Raw genomic sequence first — 22,588 nt, 5'->3', positions numbered from 1 at the left:
CGCCGAGTCTGAGTGGTTTTAATGATGTGGAAACAGCTCCTGTACCTAAAGTTCCTCGGGGAAGGGCTCCCAATCTCCCAAAGGCTACATCTAAGGGTAAAAATAAAGTAAAAGCACCAGTTAGGAATCATAATCTGATTTCCCCTACCCCACAAATGACATCAGGTATTCCTTGCTGGGTGCAAAACATGGTAACAGATTTAAAATTAGACCTTGAAGCCACTTTAGCAGCACAAATCAAGCCTTTAATTTCTAAAGTGGACAGGCTTACATCTTTAATACATTCTAAATGGCCACACAAAATGCATGGGCAAGGGCCTGATCAGTTAAAAGGGATTACAGAATTAGCCCCCAAATGTTCATCGAGTATCCAGCCCCCTAAAGATGTATCAAACAACGTTCAAGCTACTGTAGCCCCTGGGAATCCAGTTATATCCCATCTGTCGCAAACAGGGAACAACTCTGTCCAATCTACAACTATACCCACTTCAAAGGTGAGGGCTCCTATTTTGACTCATCAACACCCCGTTGTTGATAATAATACCACCACTATCCAAGTAAAAGATGTTGCAGGGAAATCTAATACACCTTCAGTACCTCTTCCTACGAACAAACCTGAAGGTCCTAAGTCAAAGCAGGCACGTTTTAGGTCAATTAATCTACCACCAGAGGTTTCCCCTTTTGTCGTTGTGTTGACAGCAGTCCCCCCGTTGAAAGAGGGAGTAAAAGAAACTTTCACTGAGCTTAGAAACAAATGTGCTCAATGGCTCCACTTACATAAACCTCTACCTAACAACATGAACGGTGAAATCCTTACCGTGCGTAGAGGGGACTGGGTGGGCAGAAGCAAGAAAACAATAGTAGGGGACGTAATCACAGTTAATTTTAGGGATATAGGGGCAGCTAGCTATATATGTAATGCACCCAATAGTGGTCCTGCGACTCAAATTAACCCACTTCCTTTGTCTTATTTTTTACCGATGTCCTCAAGACCAAACCCTCCTTGCTCCACATTTCAAAGTAACAGAGGACCTGTGTACCCTCCACAACATGCTGCCAAACCTTGGCAGCAACCCCTACACCCGTCTCCTTTTCTTCCACATTATGTTAATTTTCAGCAGCAGGCATTAAATGCTCCATCCTTTCCCATGCACCATGTTAATTCTCACTGGCAACACCCCCTCCATTTTCCACCACCCCTACCTCAGCCTGCCCATCAGTGGCAGCAACCCTTTCAGCCACTACAACCAGATAAACACCAGTGGCAACAAACATGGCAGGACTTGCCCCATTCCCAAGATCCCCTGTTTTCACAATTCGCCCATCCAAATAGATATGCTGTGCTAGACCAGGTAGATTGACTCAGCCCTACCGAAGCTCTGGATTTAAACATCTCTACGTCCTATCTAGATATGGCGAGTTCTTCTCCTGTCACGCCTCTAGCCGCACTTCTCGAACCCTCAATGGTGCCATCGCTAACACCCCTCTTACGTATAGAAAATAGGGGTAGCCTTGATGCATGTACAGCTATTGTTAGCCCCAGATTAAGCCCAGATACCATCTCTCGGGAAGATGGTCCGGCCCTATTACCAGCAATTCAGCCAGAGTCGTCTGTTGGTGGTGACTCCGGTAAACCAGCAGGACTCTCTCTTGTTTCCTGGAACATTGCCGGCCTTGCCAGCAAATTAGGTACACCCTTCTGGACCAGCTTTTTGGGGGAGGGATTGGACCTAATTTTATTGCAGGAAACTTGGTGTCTGGACCCCATTAATATCGAAGGGTATGCATCTTACTGCCTTAGAGCAACTAAATCTAGCTCGGGCAGGGCTAAGGGGGGCCTTTTGTTGCTTTTATCCACCAAGCTGTGTGACTGTACGGTCAAATACAGTACGACTGTGGGGACTCATAGCCAAGTTATAAGGGTGGAGTGCAGGAAGAATATTGATTTAGTCGTTGTAAATTTTTACAACAATATTTTTGATGCTACTAGAGGGGATATTTTACTGCCTCTAGAAAGGGAAATTGTCAAGGCCCTTGGAATCTCGAAAAGAAAGGCTGTGGTTATCTGGGCAGGTGATTTTAACTTGCAGCCCTGCCATTTGTCTAACGGGAACATCTGCGGCTTTGGGGCAGCAACGAGTAGCCATTGGGGGGGCCTGGGGGCGAAGGAGGATTCTCTTCACTTCCAACATTGCAGTTATGGTTCAACATTAAATAATATGCTAGTCACACTAGACATGACCCTGTTAAACTGCAACACTAACAACCAGGCAATAACATGCCCTACATTTACAGGCAGAGATGCAGGATCATTTATGGATCACATTTTGTTGTCTAGCAGTGGAGACTTTACTGATCTGTATGTAAACGAAGAAAGTCTCAGTGACCATAACAGCCTTCGTGTTACCCTCTTGGGGCATGGTACCTCATTAGTTTCAGGTGGAAAATGTTCAACCGACCTAGTACCCATTAGACCAAAGGGTCTAAGGATCAAATGGACTGGTCTAAATTCTAAAGTTAAGCAGAAGGAGGTTCTTACTCAATGCAAGAATCAAATTAGCTCCTGTTTGGATGATGATTGTGATTCTGGCTGCTTAATAGCTCACTTTGTTTCCATGAATAGTATTATTGATGGTATTTTTACTAAGGCCCCGTTAGCCAATAGTGGTCCGAAGCAGGGGTGGTTTGATAAGACCTGTATAGTCGCCCTCCGTGATCTAAAGAATGCTTTAGGCACCAAACCACGTGTCAAGACGGATATACAGTACTTTAGGGCTAGGAAAAGGGAATTACAGACCGAGGCGTGGGATAAGTTGAAGGAGGCTGCTGAGACTAAAAATAGCAAACTGTATTGGGAAACAATTAATAGCCCGTTTCTCAATAAAGAAAATGTTCCAGAATTAACCTCTTATGTGGCATGTAGCGATTGGGTTAGTCATTTTTCCAAGATATTCAATCCAGAAGGGTTATCTTCTGAGTCACCATCATTAGAGCCTACTCCATGGCTGCCCCTCTCGTTGGGAATAACATTAGAGGAAAGCCATGAAGCAATTTCTTTAAGTAAAGGAGGCAAGGCCCCTGGCCCTGATGGGGTCCCGCTGGATCTATACAAAGATGAAACGGCTTTATGGGCTCCCATCTTGACGAGGATATTTAATTGTGCGGCAGAAACCAATTTTCCATCCACTTGGGGCCAATCGGTCATTATTCCTTTACATAAGAAAGGTGATAAATCAGAGGCCTCTAACTATCGTCCAATTTCATTATTGGACGCCTCTGTAAAGGTGATGAGTAGGATTTTGCTCAAGAGGCTGGAAGACTGGGCAACGGATTTTAACATCTTAACCAGAGTCCAATATGGCTTTCGGAAAGGCCTGGGCACATTGGACCAATGTGTAAATCTGGACCTTTTAATCAATAAATATACTGTGGCTAAAAATGGCAACCTCTTTTTATGTTTTGCTGATTTGAGCAGCGCTTTTGATTTGGTTAACCATAACATTCTTTGGGAGGTTCTGCTTGATGCAGGGGCCCCAAGGGAAATAGTTCATTTTTTGGCTAGACTCTACGAAAAACTCTCCTGTAAAGTCCGCTATGGCACCCTTGGTGAATGTACCCCGTTTTTTAAAGTGTCTCGGGGCATACGCCAGGGATGTGTTTTGGCCCCGCTTTTATTTTCCCTTTTTATTAATGATGTCGACCGTTCCTTGGTTGACATCCCAGCAGATGCCCCCCAGATTGGTGGTAAACCTGTCCCGCTGTTACTTTACGCGGATGACGCTGTTCTTTTATCCCGAACACAGATGGGCCTTCAGCGCCTAATCGATAATTTTATGCAGTTTATTCAAGTTAGGCGGCTTCGTGTGAATAAAACCAAGACATATGTAATGTCATGCGGTCAGGCAGCTAAGCAGGTAAAGCATACTTTTTTTCTGGATAAGGAAAAGTTGACTTCCGTTAAGTCCTTTTGTTATCTAGGAATTACATACAACAATAGTGGGTCCTGGACCGCGGAATTTGATTCTATCAGAATAAAAATGCTGCGGTCTACTAGCAGTATTTTCCGTTTTGCCTCTAAACTTGGCTCACGAAGCATTTTAGACATGATGAACATATACAATGTATGCTGTGTCTCCTCTGCTCTGTATGGGGCAGGGGTGTGGGGACATAGCGAGGGTATATCGCTGCAGAAGGAGGAAAACAAGTTTTTAAGGAGGTTGTTATGTGTTCCCCCTTCTGCCTCCATCCAGCTGATCCATGAAGAAGTCGGGATCGAGTTCATTTCTGACTTAGCAGCAGTCCGGCCACTCTTATTGTGGCGTTCTTTTTGGGCTAAGCCAGAGACTCGATTCACTCAGGATATTATTCTTGATTGTATAGGCTTGGACCACTCTTCACGTATATTGTGGTTAAGATACATTCACCGCTGGTATCTCCTTCTTTTTAATATTGATGTGTTCCGTGAGCCTGAAGAGGTTGTTTCTATTTCAAAAAAAGAAATTAAGACAACGTTCCTAAACTTCCGAAAGGCAGAGCGCGACAAAATCTCCGGCAATCTTGTCACCGTGAAATTTTATAAAGATTTAAATCTAACTTCGGGACTCCAATCCTATCTTGTGTATGTGACTAGTCCCTCTCATCAGTATGTTTTAACACGTGTCAGATTGGGCATTGTTCACCACCTGGTTGCTTTTCCAAACACAAGAACCAGTTCAGACATACCCTGTCCGTGTGACAGTATTTCTCGGCAGAGTAGTTGCCATTTCTTACTTTTTTGTACATTTTTTCATTTTTTCAGGTTAAAATACCTTAAGCCAATTTTTATTAAATACAATATTCGTACTACACAAACAGCATTGATATTTTTATCCTCATTAGAGAACGAGGAGATTTGCTTTTTTCTGGCTACTTTTATTTTGAAATGTACAGCTGCCAGGAAAAGTATTGTACTATAATAATATTTTTATACTTACCTGTCTGTACTTATGCTATACAGCTGCCAGGAAATGTTTTATGATGCTATTACCGTTAACACTCCTGTCTGTATATATACGCCTTCAAATTTTATATTAATTTCTGTTATTAAGGTATTATTCATATTTGTCCACAGTATATTATGATTACTTAAAAATTTTGATGTACAGCTGCCAGGAAAGGCCTATTGAGTAACCCCTACTGATCCTCAGTTTGCTCATTTAAGAATGTTTTGTATTTTACAATATTATGTTGACTTATAGAGACATGATCACTTACTAATTGCTGCACTCCTTTTTCACATTGTCCTATCACCTTTTTCTATGAGAGTTTATATGGTGATTTTAATATTTTAACTATGTACTTTTGCTTGTATGATTTGTATGCACAAATCGAATAAAAGCTTTTTGAAATTGAAATTGAAATTGATTGGTGGGGGAAAAAGTTAGTGAATGATATGTAGCTTGGCAGGTTTATCTGTCACCTATTACCTCCTGTAGAACGTTCTACCATATATTACCTAGCTGGTACAAATCTCTGTGCCTACAATGCATCTCCTGGTCCAGAGATGCACTGGAGACTTAGCTTAATGTTGATCAGGAGCCGTGATTATTTTGGCCTGCTCTGCATTGTAGTATGGCCGAAGGCCTGCTTTGCTCGCATGTTTTGTTAGCATGGCTTATTAGAAGGGTAAACACTATTTTACCTTTTGCTGCTTTTGCACACGACACTGCATAGCTGTTTTTGTAAGTTAGCCTTCACGAAGGTCTACACATGAGAAAGGTTTTGTTTTCAACATCTCTAGACTTACATTGTGTCCCTAGTCTGAACAGTGAGTGCTGAAGCAGTCAAGGTTATCAAAACATGTAAGCTGTTTTTCGACATGTTCGAGTAACTCTTTCTAGACACAACATTTTGGCCAAGTAAGATCCTGGCGCCTTTATTATTCCACACTTACCATGATTTCACTCACTTGGAAGATTTCCGTTTCCAGAGATGCAGAGAGCCTATGCTGATCCATATGTAATTTACTCTTACTGAGCAGAAAGGTAATGGGGTCCCCCACACAAGCCTAAGAGACCTTCTATAGTTTATAATACATAATTCCTATATAGGGAGGGGGTTAGAACTGGTTGCTATAGGACCTGTTTTCACCATCTTCGTAATATGATTTCTCCTTTTGTATTTTATGGAATTGCAACCATGCTGACCATATTATTTTTAATCATATGTCTGCTTATGTTGGCTAAAATACTGCACATGAGATCACGTCGTTAAAATAAATATTTTAACCTTACTGTGTCTCTTATTTACTCCTGTTGTGGACTGGTATGAGAGTATAACAAAAGAGTGTTCTCACTTCCCACCATTCCTGAGATGGTCCTGAGTCGCATGTTCTAGGTTGTCTAATCATTGGTTACTTTGCTATAGGACAAAGAGCTAATGTGACACTGATGCTAGCTGGTTGGGGGTTTTCTAGGTACTGAGGTGAGGTTCTGGTACACCACAATTCACTGATGTCCTAGGTCTCTGCACAGTTCTGTGTATAAGCAGAATCCTTGCCATAGCATTCTATTTATTTTTTCCAACAAACTCCCAAAGTAGGAATTTGTTTGAGAAAAAGAAGAGTTTGTCTGTATTGACACACTGAGCATTTTCTATTTTCATGTCAAAACCATTATTTGTTGCTTATGTCTGAAGCAGGCATGGAAAATAAGTGGTAACATATTAGTCCAATGACATACGGACCTCTCAGTCAAGGTTTTCTCACACTGTGTCTATGTGGTAAGAAAACCCTGAGTTTGATGGTTCCCAATCTGATGAACTCTAAATTTCCCATTTTTACTTAGCTCCTGGAAAGGTCATTGAGGTGTCTTTCCACTTGTGATTTACCAGAAACGTAAAGGAATACCAATTTCTAGTAAAGGTATATTTGTGTGGTAAAATATTTGTAAGCTTCATTCCAATTACAAGTTACTCAATTCCTAACATAGGTTAATGAACAGTCCACCATATTTGGATTCAAAACGAACTCAGGGATATGTTTAGCACCTTTGAACAACACTGGTAGTCCACCCAAATATGACATTTGAAAATAGAGTTACTCAGTTTTGAGGAACAATTTGGTCCACCCAAATGTGACTTATTTGAAATTAGAGATTTACTTAGTTCTGAGGAACAATTTTTGTTTTAGACAGAGCTGATATTTGGAAGCTCCATACAAATATGATTACAAGTGACATACAGTTAATTAGGAACTAGACAAAATAGTTTTAAAAGCTACCTAGATGTGACTTACAAGAAACTTGCAGAGTTACTCAGGTTCCAAGAGGGTGTTTTATTAGGCTAAATAAAGACACGGTATTCAAGAGCTACTGGGGACCTGATTTATTTGTTTTTCTCGAACCTGGTCCACCTGCATAATTTAGGACCAGGCAGACCTTCAGTGTATAGAGGGCAAAGACACCTCCATCTCTGCTGCCTAAACACACCTCAGAAGGCCAAGGTAATAAGGGCTGTCTGAGTTTGAGCGCTGTGCCTGCCCACCATATTTAGATTGGGCAGGCACATTTGTAGTTTTCACTGTGCATCATTGCCATGAAAAATATTGTAGTGAGGGGCAGTGAAAACTTAGCAATGACCCCAAATGCATGGAGAATGCTCCAATGTTGAGGCGGCCGTTGTTCTTTTTATTTCCAGAAAAAAAATGCTACTTATGTATGGCTTAATCATGTTGATGGAGCTGTCCGTCAAGCTTACAAAGCATTTGCAGTAAACAACTGTGACAGTGCTTCCTGGAAATGCTAGAGGATGTCCACAGGGGCAGCGTTCATCTCTAAATATGATGGGTGGAGCACCATTGCCAAGGAAGGTGTAAAGTAGTCTGCCATGGAAACAGTAATTACTCTGTCTGCCACCAAATAAATTAGTCTCTTAGGGGGTCATTACGAGTTCCGTCCGCCATTGTATTTGCGACCGCTTGCCTACACAGCGGCGGTCCCGCAAAGTAAATTACGATGTGACTGCCACTGTGGCGGTCACATTGCCCATGTTTTGTATTGCAGCTGGTGCTGCGCTCTGCAACCCCCACCGCAAAACAAAACAAAACAGATATCCCTGCATAATTTGGCAGGCACCATGTGGCAGGCACCATGCAGTGCCTACCACATGGTATTGGGATGTGTAGGGGGTGCCATAGGGCCCAGGTGGTTAGGGGGCTCAGCTACAGGTCCCCAAATCTGTTCCCAAGTGCCATTTTGCGGCGGGTTGACCTCTGCAGAAAGACCGGCGGAAAGGGATTTTGTAATCCCTACGGCGGCACCTGTCAGGCACCCAACATTTCTGGGATTAAAGGGAGGTCGGACAAACGGTTGGATACAGAACGCTTGTCAGGACCGTGGCAGTCGGTGTTTCTGACTGCCACCCAGCAAAATGCCATTGTCATATGGTGGACAGAGATCCCTGGTCAGATGGCCGATAGACTGCCAACAGAAGCCTGTTGGTGGTGGTCTGCCGGCCATCATAAAGAGGCCCTTAGTTCCCTAAAATGTATTTGGAAGTTCGTTTCAGAGGGAATTTGCAAGAAACAAGCCCACATACCAACAATCCTACACCAATACAATCACCACTATATGCACACACAGCCACCATCATAAGCCCATACATCTATTATAAAATATCCACCGACCATCACACGCCCACACACCCACCACAACACAATCATATATTCACTATAATATGCCCATCTCCATCAAACACCCAGTAACATTGTGCAACTCACCCATCATAAGACACAAGCAAAATATCAAAACACATCCACCACATACGACTTCACACCCTCCATCATATACTCCCTACGGTTGTGTAAAGTCCAATAAATACTTCTCACAAAACAAATGGAATTCCATGAACATTTAATAAAATTACATTTTAGTAGAAAAATTATGTTTGTGTGTCAGTTTGATGTTTTTTAAGACAATTGTACATAATATTCAGGAAGGTCACACGCCATTTTCTGGATGAACCCGTCTTTCTGAGACTTTTTTCATGAGTTATATGCTCTCTTAAAAAAATTATACAAAATCATGTAGTGTGATATTCACAAAATATTGTTAACTGTGGGTAGTGGATAATTTGGTGATTTCCTACATTTTGATGCCACAAATAACATTTTGTTACAATTTATTTTACCCAAACAACATCCATCATACACTCATTGATCCAGCATCACAAGCCAACACACCCATCATACACTTATAGAACTAAATGTTTATGTCAACACCATCAGACCATCCAGCAATCACTTATGACCACATGAGATAACCACACACCCGCCTTTGTGTGCCCACGTAGCTACCATCATATAATTCACCCATAATCACATTCCCACACATTTTCATCATAAACCACATAACAACCACAATACATCTGCACAGTACGAATTATATGCCAACATAATCACATCATATGCCACACACCCACAATCAGATGCCTACACATACCATCAGAAACCCACACATCCAGCATCATATACCCACACACCATCCGTAAAGTGTACACATACTTGCTATCATATGCTAAAGCATTCACCATCAACTGCCCACAAATTATCCTTCAGCAACCAACACAATCACCATCAATAAGGTGGTAGTGAAGGATAAGTAAATATGTTGGTGCTGTACGATGCTCCTCCATGGCTTTGGCATTTCATATCTTTTTATTATTTGTGGCTTAGCCATTTATGTCATTTTAGTCAACCTGAATTCCCCTTTCCAGTTATGTTTTAAGTTATTATTAGTATAATTAGTTACAAATTGTAAACATTTCGCAGTTCTCTGTCTTCTAGGTCTACCACACCGAAACACAAGGATAAAGTAGGGGAGGTTGCTAGACAACCTAGCACAAAGGCAGCAAAGAGGGCTAGCAGGTTGAGGAATGGGGCATGGATTGGGTGAGGGGGAGAGGTAGGTAGAGACATGGAGAAAAATACCTACCCACAATAATCAACAGGGGTGAGGAAGTCGGAAACATAGCTGCATAGGAGACTCAGGAGTAGCAGCAGTAGTGGGGGGGGGGGTGGGGGGATGTTGCATGAAAAAAGTAAGAGAGAGTGATGGGGAATCAGAAGGACAAGGATGAAAACACTTGCTAAATACTGACGACATCTGTGTTTCACTATTACAAGAAAATGCTTTCAGCGAGTGTCCAGTTTATATTGTCTGAAAGTGTTGAACACAATGTTCATCAGGATTTATTTGCCAAACCCAATTGTAAGCAGAGCATTTCAGACAAAGTGATTTTGTGCATCTAAATAACATTGAAATATTCTTACCTCTACTTAGAAATTGAAGAAATGGTGACTTGAGTAATCATAAAGATGATGATGATGAAGACAAGGACTACAACGATGAGCCTGATGATGAAGATGATAAAATATACAAAGATTACCAAAACAGTAAGAATATTATTAGTAGTATAGTAGTAGAAGTAATAGTAGTAGTAGTAGTGGTGGTAATAGTAATAGTAGAAGTAGAAGGAGTAGTAGAAGTCAAAGAGTACATGTTATTGTATTTTATATGAGGACTCAAACTCAGAGGGCAAGATTCAAAATATATGACTGTCAAGCCTGGACACAACACTCCTCGTGTGCCTTCTAGCACTTCAAAGTATACACTATGTGAACCTTTTATCAGCTAGTGCTTCGAATGAATCCTTTATAACTCAGGAAAATATGACTGAGTTAGAATAAAGACCTGAGTACATCCTTTTGTGGACAGGTCAGAAATTGAAGGATTTTCAATTAGTACTGGACATAATTTGGACAAATACAGCCTGTAAATCTGGAGACAATACACCAGATGTTTAGAGGATGATCTGAACAATATAACAGACATTGCTCGCAGAAATGGACAGAATATGCCCAAGGTTGACCCAAGAACACTATTGACATGTCCCCAACATCTGAGCTTAAATTGCCTAAACATCTAGAGTAAAACAGAAGACATGGCATTCTAGATTACCACTTTAGAATGTTGGAGTTTAGGTGAAGTGGGTCCTCCAGAATAAATTGCAAAGCTCATGGCAATGTCTTGAGAATAACATTTAATACTCAAGATGAAGTGTGAGAGGGTGTTGCAGAAAATGTCTACAGAACAGGATACAACCTTTCAGATGTGACTTCTGCAACTGGACACAAGATACCATGAGCTGTATTATGGAAAGGGCATATGCACCCACTTTCTGTATCCACTAAGCACGTTTCCACTACATAAAGAGCTGCATACTCTCATGTGGCCCAGGACTGTAGGTATTTGTAGGGCTCCTTATCTGTTACAGATCACAATGGCACTTTATTTGGCTCAATCTGGTGGAATCTATATGGGGTGCTGCCTCATTTGCATAGGGTTATAGGCCATATGCAAATGAGGAAACACTTTGCCTAAGTCTCTGCCATATAAAAGACATACAGCCCGATAAATGAAACAAAATTGCGGTCGCGAAGGGCCAAATTCTTTGAATCTGGCTCTTTGCGAGTGCGATTTTGCATTTGGGATTCATCATCCCAAATGCAAAAATCGCTATTTGCGAAATCGCATATTTGCGAGGAATTGGATTTAAGGAATCTCTAATAGAGATTCCTTAAATGCAATTCATCAACCAATTTGAAATTGCGAATTCGCAATATTTGGTCGCTATTTATCACGAAGTCTGACTTCGTGGTAAATTGCGAAAAAATAGAAAAAGACCTTTAGTGCATTTTTTTTCTTTTGCATGTTACACACACACATGTCCTTTGGACATGTGTGTGCTCAACACCTGTGTAAATTTGCATTTCAGGGGTCCTACAGGGTGTCCTTTGGACACCCCTAGCACCCTTGAAATCGCTATCTTATTTGCGATTAGCTAATTGCTAATCGCAAATAAGGAATACTCCCCATTCATTCCTATGGGCCTTTAGGCCCATAGGAATGAATGGGGGGTTATTCCTTATTTGCGATTAGCAATTTGCTAATCGCAAATAAGGAATGTGTTGGAATCGCATTCACTTTTGCGATTCCTACATGAATCCCGTTTTGCGAGTCTGTAATAGGGATTCCTTATGAATCGCTATTAAAGACTCGCAAAACGGGTCTTTGATGAATCTACCTGATAGGAACAAAGGCAAAGGAGCTTTCAGTGGATGCACTGATTGTGCAGAATGTATGAGGCTGTGCACCGTCATTGTGCCCCCTGCTGAGGACAGCTCCTGAAAACTGGGAAAAGGTGTCAGATATCCCATGCAGGTGGAAACTGTTACTCACTGCATCAACCTGTGGAGGATCTCTAACACATTTTGAAAAGCAGACAATGATGAGGGACTGGCTGCTTTAAACAGCTGGTTCATCTTTCACCAATGCACTCCCTCTAAGACAGTTGTCAGTTCATTGCTATACAGGGAGCAGACCTTTAGAGGTAATAAGGGCAACTGACCTCGCCTGAACCGGCCCACCCAGTTAAAAAATGGGCATGGTGCAGACAAGGGCAGTGCACCCTCAACACAGTATGTACCAATAGAACTAGTAGAAGTAGGATCAGTACTGAAGATGAAGCATTTAAAATTTGAAACAATATATCAGATGTGCCTTCTGGCACCAGATACAATATTCTAATCTATCTTTCCAGAATGGAACATAATGTTAGAGATGAAACTCAGAGAAATGGATACAATGCTTCACATGACAGCTCTAGTTCTAGCAAAATATGCCAGTTTCCACCAAATCTGAGTGATAACTCTAGAACAGGATGCAATACACTATAAATGTTTTGCAGAAATTACCTGAACAGTTAATGTTCCGCCTTTAGATTGCTCCAGATGTGGCCTACAGGACTGGACATAATGCATTCAGTGTAACCTCCACAACGGCGAACAACGCAAGTGGATGCAATGTGCCAGATGTTGCAGTTTTCCATGTGGGATATACACATGTTCTGTTTTAGGCTGCTTTCATACTTGCCTTGCACTGAGGCTTTTTATTTTATTGTAGCCACTGTCACGCCAGATGTGCCTGGCTTTAGTCATCTTTCAGAGTCATCTTGAGGTCAGGCTACTCATGGTGTATGTTTTAACTATTTTACTTTTTCTCACCTTTTTGTTTTAGTGTTTTTTGTATCTTCACCAGCACTTCCTCTCTTCCAGGGCAATCTTCCAGGAGGGATGGAACCTGCTGGGCTATAGTTTGTCTTCTTTTGAGCCCCACCCCCATAACGCCTCTGCTGTGCCCCCTTTAGAGGTGGGCAACTTATGGATGCAATCTGCACGTCCACACATTGTCTAAGCTCCTGAATTGGAGCATATTATGTTTTAGGTTGCTAGGTTGCTCTCCTACTTTCCTTGCACTGAGGCTTTTTTATTTCCTTGTAAGTGCTATCGCACCATAGTTGCCTGGCTCCAGTCACCTTTAGGAGCCATTTTGAGGTCAGGCTACCCATTGTGTGTGTTTTAATTGTTTTACTCTTTCTCACATTTTTGCTTTAGTTTATTTTATTTTCACCAGTACTTCCTCTTTGGAAGAGAAGCCTTCCAGGAGGGCAGGGAGCTGCTGGATTTTAGTTTGTCTTGTTTTGCCTCCCCTTTTTTGTGTTGTCACACCTCAGCCATGCTCCCTCCAGAGATGGGCTACTTAAGAATGGAATTTGCTTCTCCACGCATGGTCTAAGCACCTGAATTGGAGTACATTATGTTTTAGGTTGCTCTCATACTTGCCTTGTACTGAGGCTTTTTATTTCTTTGTAAGCTTGATTGTGCCGGAGTTACCTGGCTCTAGTTAACTTTGGGAGCCATCTTGAAATCAGGTTACCCATTGTGTGAGTTTTTATTTTAAATCTTTTTATTGAAAATTGAACAAAATTAAGAGAGGGGGAGGAAAGTAAAAAGGAATTAATGTAAATACAGAAAAAAGAAACAATTCTGCACCAAATTTCAACACATTAGCGACAATTTGATTGAGTAGTTCAGCAATTTTGATTTATGAGACCCATTGTGTGAATTTTAACTATTTTACACTTTCTCACCTTTTTGCTTCAGTTTATTTTATTTTTGCCAGTACTTCCTCTCTGGTAGGGAAGCCTTCCAGGCGGAAAGGCAGCTTCTGGGCTCAAGATTGTCTTCTTTTGCCTCCCCACCCTGTATTTGACTACATCATGCTTCAGCGATGCCCCCTTTAAAAGTGTGCTACTTAAGGATGCAATCTGCATGTCTTCACCAAAGGCCCGCCTAAGGCAAGCACGTTTGTGTCCGTTTTTGCCCAGATGATGCCAGAGACCAGGATGCCTAGTTCTGAGGCCTGGACTCCTAAGTAATATTTGTCCCTGGAACTCAGAGAGGTAGCTTTTAAACTCCCTCATGTCTGTCCACAAATGCTCAACCTGACGGTAGTTGCTCCAGAATGTAAGAACTGTGGTTTTGTGCCTGTGAGCTCACTCAGCTCTGATTTTAAGGTGGATTTGAGGACGCAGACAGTCCCAATGGTTATGGGAAAGGCAGAGGGGCTCATTCAGGTGTTTTCTAAAGCTTTATTCTACACTTTAAACTGCCACCCTTTAATGAAGCATACATTCAAACTTTCAGATTGTATTTCTGCTGTTGCTCCAGTTTTTCTGACTAAAACATATCTCTCTGAATACTCTGAGTCCCTCCAGGTTACGCAGTGATTAGATTGAATAGGCCTGCCCAACGCTGTGGGGGTATTGCTATTATTTGTAAACATCACTGCTTCAGTGTAAACTCACATAACTAATTATAGCCAGCTGCGAGGCAGCTCTGTTCAACCTGGCCTGTTCAAGTAAATTCTCATTTTCTGGGGTCTTGATTTATTAGCCTCCGGGTCCGGCCTTTAGTTTCAATACCTCTTTGGCAGATATCCTGCCTCCACCGGTCCTTAACTAATCTAACTTACCTGTGTTGATGGATAGTCCACACTGTCACGTCCATATGAACGGGGAGGGTTTCCGGGTACCTAACTTACACCTATACTACCTAGTTGCCTAATGTAGCTTTGCATGTCACTGGTATCACCCTGATGCACGCTTGCCATACGCCAAGCCAGAGGCAGACCTATCTTTGCCTTTCCGGCTAGAGGCTCTACTTGCAAAGGGATTGCCCCGGGACTCGTAAGATATACAAACGGTATCCACCACGAGCTGGGCATGGCTGAGACTGTTGCAAAAGTTGGGCAGCCAAGTAACATACTCCCCTGCAGTCCCCTTGATAGCTAACCCTTGGATAACCATCACTCAAGAAGCACAAGTACAGCGCACGTTAGCGAGGTATTTCTTAACAATGTTCTCTGACCTCTTCACAGAAGGGCATATACGTTTGCGCACAACGGACACTAGGTCACAAAACTCTACCTTAATAGATCAGTTTGTATAAGAACGATTACAAAGTGCGCTCAAAGCTCAAATGCCAACATACCCATTGGAACCTGAGCCATTCCAGCCATTCACAGTTGATCGTTGACACAGACGGCGACCACCTAATCTCCAAGCTATACCAGTCTAATCTGGCACTGGCCCTCACGTAGGATACAGGGGTACATGCGGCGTGGGAGCGGGACCTGGGACAAACTTTGTCCGATAGGACATAGAATCGTTGTCGCTCACAAACAAAGCTAGTTTCAATGAATCACAGACACAAGGTAATCCAGTTTAAGTTTTTACGCTGGGCATATGTCACTCAGGCCATGCTTCATTGACTGGACCCCGCTCACGCTATTTCCTCAATTGCCAAGCTCCCATAGCAGACTTTTTGCACCTTACTTGAACTTGCCATAAGGAGGCAACATATAGGCGTGATATTTACCAAATAATCTCCCACATGGTGCAAATTCACATAGATCCTTCCCCGATGATGATGCTGCTGGGACAAACATAAGACATCCTCAGAGCTGTTGGCAGGTATGTGGCCATAGCACTTCTATTATCAAAGAGGGAGCTAAAAATACATTGGGACAGTGGGTGCATGTCTGACAGACACACATGGATCAGGAGACTGGTACACTGTGACACAAACAGTGAACACTACGCAACACTGCAACTGCCTGCGTCCAGGCCCGCGATATCTGGCAACCCCTGATGGAATTACTGCGGGTAGTGGTGGGGGGGAAGAGCCATGGAGGCAACACAAAGCATAACAAACACAGATGGCACGGCAGAGTCGTACTCGTTGCATACTGTGGCACAGTCACATACCACATGCCAAGGAATAAGATGATGTATTCACTAGTGCAGACTTAAGAATCAAGCTGCTACAAATATCTGGATTAGAATAATAAGCGGGGTGAAATATATAAAGCAGAAATTATATGCAAACTGTATTTTATGAGTACGTTTTGCATTATTATATGTTGAAAACTGAAAAAAAAACTTTACTGTGTTGAGGGACCTTATTTTCCATCTTGAGTATTCGACATGCCATATGACTAGAGCGCTGGCTGCTGATTTAGCAGGTCGCTGATTTGCAGCTACCGCAGATAGTTTCATGACTGATCCTTAAATGTGGGCACACAATGGTTCCCATTTTCTTCAATTTATGTGAACTAGTAGTTGACCCCTCCATACCTCTTATCTGGTCTGCCCATTTAGCTATCACATTCCAGGTCCTAATGAGCAAAGCTTTCCCCACCACTAGTGCGGGTCAGACGTTTAGGGCGAGGAAATGGGCTAAAGTCACTCCCACAAGTATTTTGAACAATCTGGCCATGGCCAGCCCTGAACTCAATAGTCGTGTTACCTCTGCAAATTCCCAAATTTAGGCTTGGATATCCGGAGCCTTAGATTGAATTGCACCTGTCATCAAGAGGGTGGTACGCAGAACTAAACACACAGCAAACTGGTTCAATGAGAAACTAGCCGAGCTTAAAAAGATTTGCAAGCAATGTGAGCACCTTGGGCACAGAGCCTTTGATCAGGCCAGTAGGGACAGATAGCCTACCACTCTTAAAACATATCACAGCTGCATTAGGCAAATGAGGCCGGAGTTCTATGCCAAAAAAAGTCGAAAGGGCCCACAACACATTTTTGCAATTGTTAAAGCTCTCTCATCATTGGACCAAGTCTCTGCTTCCACCCCTCCTTCCGTAGAATAGGTGTGACCCTCTAGCTAAATTCAGCTCTGTCAAGGTAGCAGCCATATACTCTTCTTTCCCAGAGGCTGTTAGACACGCTCCTTGTCTTGCTGTCTGGTTTGAGCCTTCGACAGATAGAAACAGATTGCTCCAGTTCAAACACATTGAACTGGACGACTGCAATCTTGCATGTTAACGGTTATGTCTGGCTCTGTCTCCAATTTGCCTACTCCCGGAATCTTGGAGCGTGGAGCATACAAGCTTCTTCCCATTGTCAGGGATCTTCCTACCAACACTTTTGTGGCAGGACAATTTCCGCTGCAATGGAAATGAACGTCTATGATTTCACTGCCAGAGAAGCCTTCTCTTCACTGTACTAAGACTGAGAATTACAGGCCAATCTCGCTACTCCCCTACCCTTCTAAGCTGACAGAAAACACATCAATCAGCAGCTCTCTGAATTTATTGAGGATAAGAATCTCTTGCATAGTACTCAATTTGGTTTTTGACCTTGGTACAGTACCCAGTCAGCCCTCTTGTATGCCACAGAGTCTCTACGCCAAATCTTGGAAAGGGGAGATACTGCAGCTTTGCTGCTGCTAAATATGAGTGTTGCTTTCGGTACCTTATCCAACAGCAGTCAGTCACAGGGCTCTAAAGGGGTTAGCATCATTTCTTCAGGGCCACACTTTTCAAGTTGTGCCAAAGCCTTTCCAATCACAGGTGGTCTCATAGCTACAGGGGGTGCTACACGGCTCTTCGCCGAGCCTTACTTTAATCAATCTATACATGCATCGTTTGGCTGATATCATCGACCATAATGGTTTTGACATCATATGATACTCCGATGATGCTCAACTGATTGTCACACTGTCCCTGAATTCCACCATGGTAGCTGCTTCCTTGCGGGATTGCCTATCTGAAGTAGCTAAATGGATGGACCCCAACTGCCTGAAATTGAACGCCTGTAAGACTGAGGTCCTCATTCTCTGTGGATAGCCTTCGAGCTGGTCATCTAATCGGTGGCCTGTATCTATAGGTGATGTTCCTCTCACCTAAGCCTACAGTTAAGAACCTAGGCATGCGTTTTGAAAACATCTCACTTTTGACAGCCAAATTACTGCCTTGGTCGGCAAGTACCTTGGGATGCTGAAATATCTTAAAAATATAATCGACTTGCTACCTTACTCCACCCAGAAGACCGTGCTACAACCCTCAGTGATCTCTTGTCTGGATTATTGTAATTTGGGAGTTTCCCGGTCCATGCTGATGCATCTCGAGCGGTTTCAGAACTCGGGAGCCCAGCTTTTAATAAATCTCCTAGAGTGGGCTTCCATAGGCCTGGCACTTCTCAAACCTCACTGGCTTCCAGTGAAGAAATTACCAGCTTCCAAGATCCTTTGTTTCTTTTACGGAATTATCAGAAAGACAGTTGCAGCCTACTTGCACCTTTATCACTTCATACTCTCCTTCAGCACACCTTAGGTCTTCTGATGCTCTGTTAGTGCAAATTCTTAAAGTGAAGAGAGTTCACCTAGGGGGAACATCTTTCAGTGTACTTCCACAAAAATCTCCACAGCTCAAACATGGCTTAAGCAGTTAACAGCTTTAAATGTACAACCTACCGTCGTAGACTCAGCAAAATCCTTAGGCATAACACTTGACGCCAATCTCAACATGCAGCAGCACATCAGCAAGGCAACCAAAGGAGCGAACTTCCAAATCAATACCTTGAGAAAACTTAAAGCCTTCCTTCCAGCCAAAGACTTCCAAACTGCAGTACAATCTATAGTCATCCCGCACATAGAATATGGAAGCACCGCCCTCTGCGGGCTCCCCCTAACAACAACGGCACCCCTTAGAGCGTCCCTTAACGCTGCAGCGAGACTCATCACTGGCTCAAAAAAACACTCGCATATTTCCCCTGACTTTAAATCCCTGAACTGGCTGCCTTTTGAAGCCAGAATACATCTGAAAATCGCCTGCATGACTCACAAGGCTGTACACCACAACTCGCCCAGCTACCTCACTCAAAAGCTGACAATCTCGGGTGGCTCTAGAACTACTAGAAGCACAAACAATCTTCTGCTGAAACCTCGAAGATTCAGGAAGGAAAAAACCTATAAACGCTCCTTTTCAGGAATGGCACCCAGGATCTGGAACTCACTCCCTCCTGAAACCAGGCTCATCTCCTCCAACAAACTGTTTAAGAAAGAAGTAAAAGCGATCCTCATGGCTAAATACACATGATCTATTATCCTGTAGCTCTCATGAATCCGCTCCGTAATACTTGCCTGACCCCTTGGTCTACTTGTACTACTTGTATTATGACTTATTTGATTGTATATGTTCCCTCTTTGTACTACTTGTACTACTGGTATTATGACTTATTTGATTGTATATGTTCCCTCTTTGTATTTTGATGTATTGTTGACGCACCTGTCTGACTTTGCACACTGTACCTACACCACCTCAACCATTCCTACTTTTGTACTAATGATGCACCTCTGTGACTATACATCCTGCACGCATCTACCTCAACTATGCCCACCTTTATGTTATCTCCAAAAACACTTGCAGCACGCTTAAATAAGTATATGCTTACTTTTGTACTTTTATATTATTGGCGCAACTGTTTGACTATGCACCTTGTACTGACACTACCTCAACTATGATCTACCTCCTGTCTTTTTTGACCTACCTATGTAACTATGCACCTTGTACCTAAGTACCTCAACTATTACATTCTATTACTCTATCTCCCCCGTGCCCTTGTAAAGTGCTCTGATATCTGCAAAGATCTTGTTCGCGCTATATAAAACTTTCAAAATAAATACATAAAATCTAAGCTAAGGAATTTCTCTTACTTCTAATGAAGCTATCCAAGTCAGATCTTCTGTTTTGAAGTAACCTAAAACATGGCTTTTCTTGCTTCTTTCAGCTTTTATGTGCCTCCTTCTAGGAATATGGCCTTCAGAGCTGGAACACTCCTGTGGGGGTAGCTATGCCCTGTACAAGCCTGTTTCATTTCATTTCATTACGCCTGAGCTTGAAAACAAAACAACAAAAGAGACCACAATAAAGAAGTGGCTGCTTCAGGAATGGGCACAAAATGCAATAGATTGTGATTAGAACTGGACATAAAATGTCACAAGTTGCACTCTTGGACACAATAGCCTAGAGGTCCCTTGCAGACCTGTACATAATACCATAGGTGTGGATTCCAAGCTTAAGCACGTTTTCACCATAAGCGGCCTCCATTTTTTAGCATGAAACTCCAGATGAGCTCTCAGCAGTTACCCAAAGCACTACAGTTATGATCTCCTGTAATGAACATAATTAGCAGGGTGGATTCCATGACTGGATAGAATAAGCCAGAGGTGCTTTCTGGACATTAAACAAAGTGTACAATATATTCAGAACTGGATGCAATATGTCAGAGGCTTCCTACAGAACTGGATACAAAAGAATCTACACAGATGGGTCATCATTCACTGCATAAAATAACCCAGGCAAGCTGTATAGAACTGAATACAAAATTCAAACTGTGGCCTTTATCTTGTCCCTTATGTCTGAAACAGTATGTCAAAGATAGACATTCTCTGGAGACAAGATTCTTCTTTTTAAATATATCTTCAAATTATTATAATTAGCATCATCATCTTCATTTTCAGCCCGCTACCAGTACTATCTGACCTCCAAATTTGTCAAAAACTTCCAAATGAAGCCTCCAATACTGGCACATCAATTCTAACATGTCTTTCAGAACTGCAAATAATACTCCAGATCAGTCCCACAGAAGTAAGTACTCCATCTGAGAAACGGTATACACCCGTTACAACGCATCTTTTACTCCGCACTACCATTACAACGCGACTTTTACTCCGCATACCATTACAACGCATTGCGCTGGGGGGCGCTCTAGGATAGGGAATAAGTATAATTTACTATCCAACACCTTCCCTAGGGTCCACGGGGACTGGAGTTAGAATAGTAAATTATACTTACCACTATCCAGCACCCCAAAGCGCTATGCGTTGTAATGGTATGCGTTGTAAAAGTCGCGTTGTAACGGTATGCGGAGTAAAAGTATGCGGAGTAACATGGTACATCCCTGAGAAACTCAGAGATCCCTGAGTTTGCCTCTAGAATTGAAACAAAATTCAGTTACAGCTTCACAAATTGCAACACTCCCAATCTGCTACAAGTTATAACTTTTCCTCTGCATCCCAGTCACGCATTTCATCATCTGGAGGGCTTCATTTATTGTGTAACCATTTATTGTTCATCTAGCCTGCTGTAACTGTTGTTTGTTTGTGAGGGGTGCGTGTTCTCTTGATATCTATATAATTTTATATTATCATTTTTCTAATTTTTTTCATAGCGTAAAATTGTCTCAATGCCATCAGCAAGCTTTACATGAGTACCATGGTTCACTACACATATATTTATTTTTGAGGGAACAGAGATATTAAGTGATATGCCCAGAATCACAGGATACTGAGCTGAGACTAGGACCCAACTCCAGAGTTGGCAGTTCTTGCCATTAGGTCACATCTCCCCTTAATACATGCTCTGTTTCTATCCAACGCTGGCAGCATTGAACTGCAAGCAGAGGAGGCTTCCACTGTAGCTGCAAAGGGTGGAGCAGTTCATGGAAGTTGAGCTGAACTTATATTGCTGCTTCTGCCCATTCCCTACCTTTATTTTATTTGTTAATTACTTGCATTATTGCTGCCCAGATTCCAACCCTGAATTGTCCTGCCGGAATCCCAGAAGTGCCTGAATATCAACAGCTTTAATTCCCATAATTCATTAATCCTAAATGTTTTAATCCCGCCTTGAATAACCTTGTCTCCTACGTCCCTGGTGTCACTTCCCTACTCTTTGTCCAGTTGCCTAACTCGTCCTTCTATGAATGACGTCCCTTGGGGCATATTATCATGAACGGTGGTAAACTTATTGCCGCTTTAGCTGCAGAAAACTGCCGCTAAATCCATGTTCTGGTGTGAACATGGCTTTTATTGGAATTCTCCAGGGCATATTATCAAGCCTATTATCTTCACTTTAGCGGCAGTACTCTGCTGTTAAGCGGCGATAATTTTAGCACCGTTGTTGATAACATGCCCCCATGTTTCTATTCCCTACTATATCTTAGTACCATATTTTTGAATTGCCTGCTGTGCCCACGGAATGTTTTTCTTTGTCTATTTCTCCACACATTCCAGTGAAACTGTGCTCTGAAAAAAAGAGTAGCAGGCGTCCAAAAACACGCAAAGATGCCTCCTTTGTAAATGTTGTTTATTTATGACTTGTCTTTTAACTTCAGGCCCAGTTTCAAGAGCTACAAAACGTGAAAAGGAATCTTCAAGCCTTTTGTAGAAGCATGTAAAGTTGGTAGGAAGAATAAATTAACCGGTGTTAGTCTGTTTGATCTCCTCTTTGTAGAAGGGAATGTAAAAGCGTGTATCTGGGAGCTGAGCGCCATTATCACACGCCTTCAGAGAACC

This window comes from Lissotriton vulgaris, chromosome 12, assembly GCF_964263255.1.
Source record: "Lissotriton vulgaris chromosome 12, aLisVul1.2, whole genome shotgun sequence".
NCBI lineage: Eukaryota > Metazoa > Chordata > Amphibia > Caudata > Salamandridae > Lissotriton > Lissotriton vulgaris.
The sequence above is the reverse complement of the archived record's forward strand: the minus strand, read 5'-3'. Positions refer to the sequence as shown.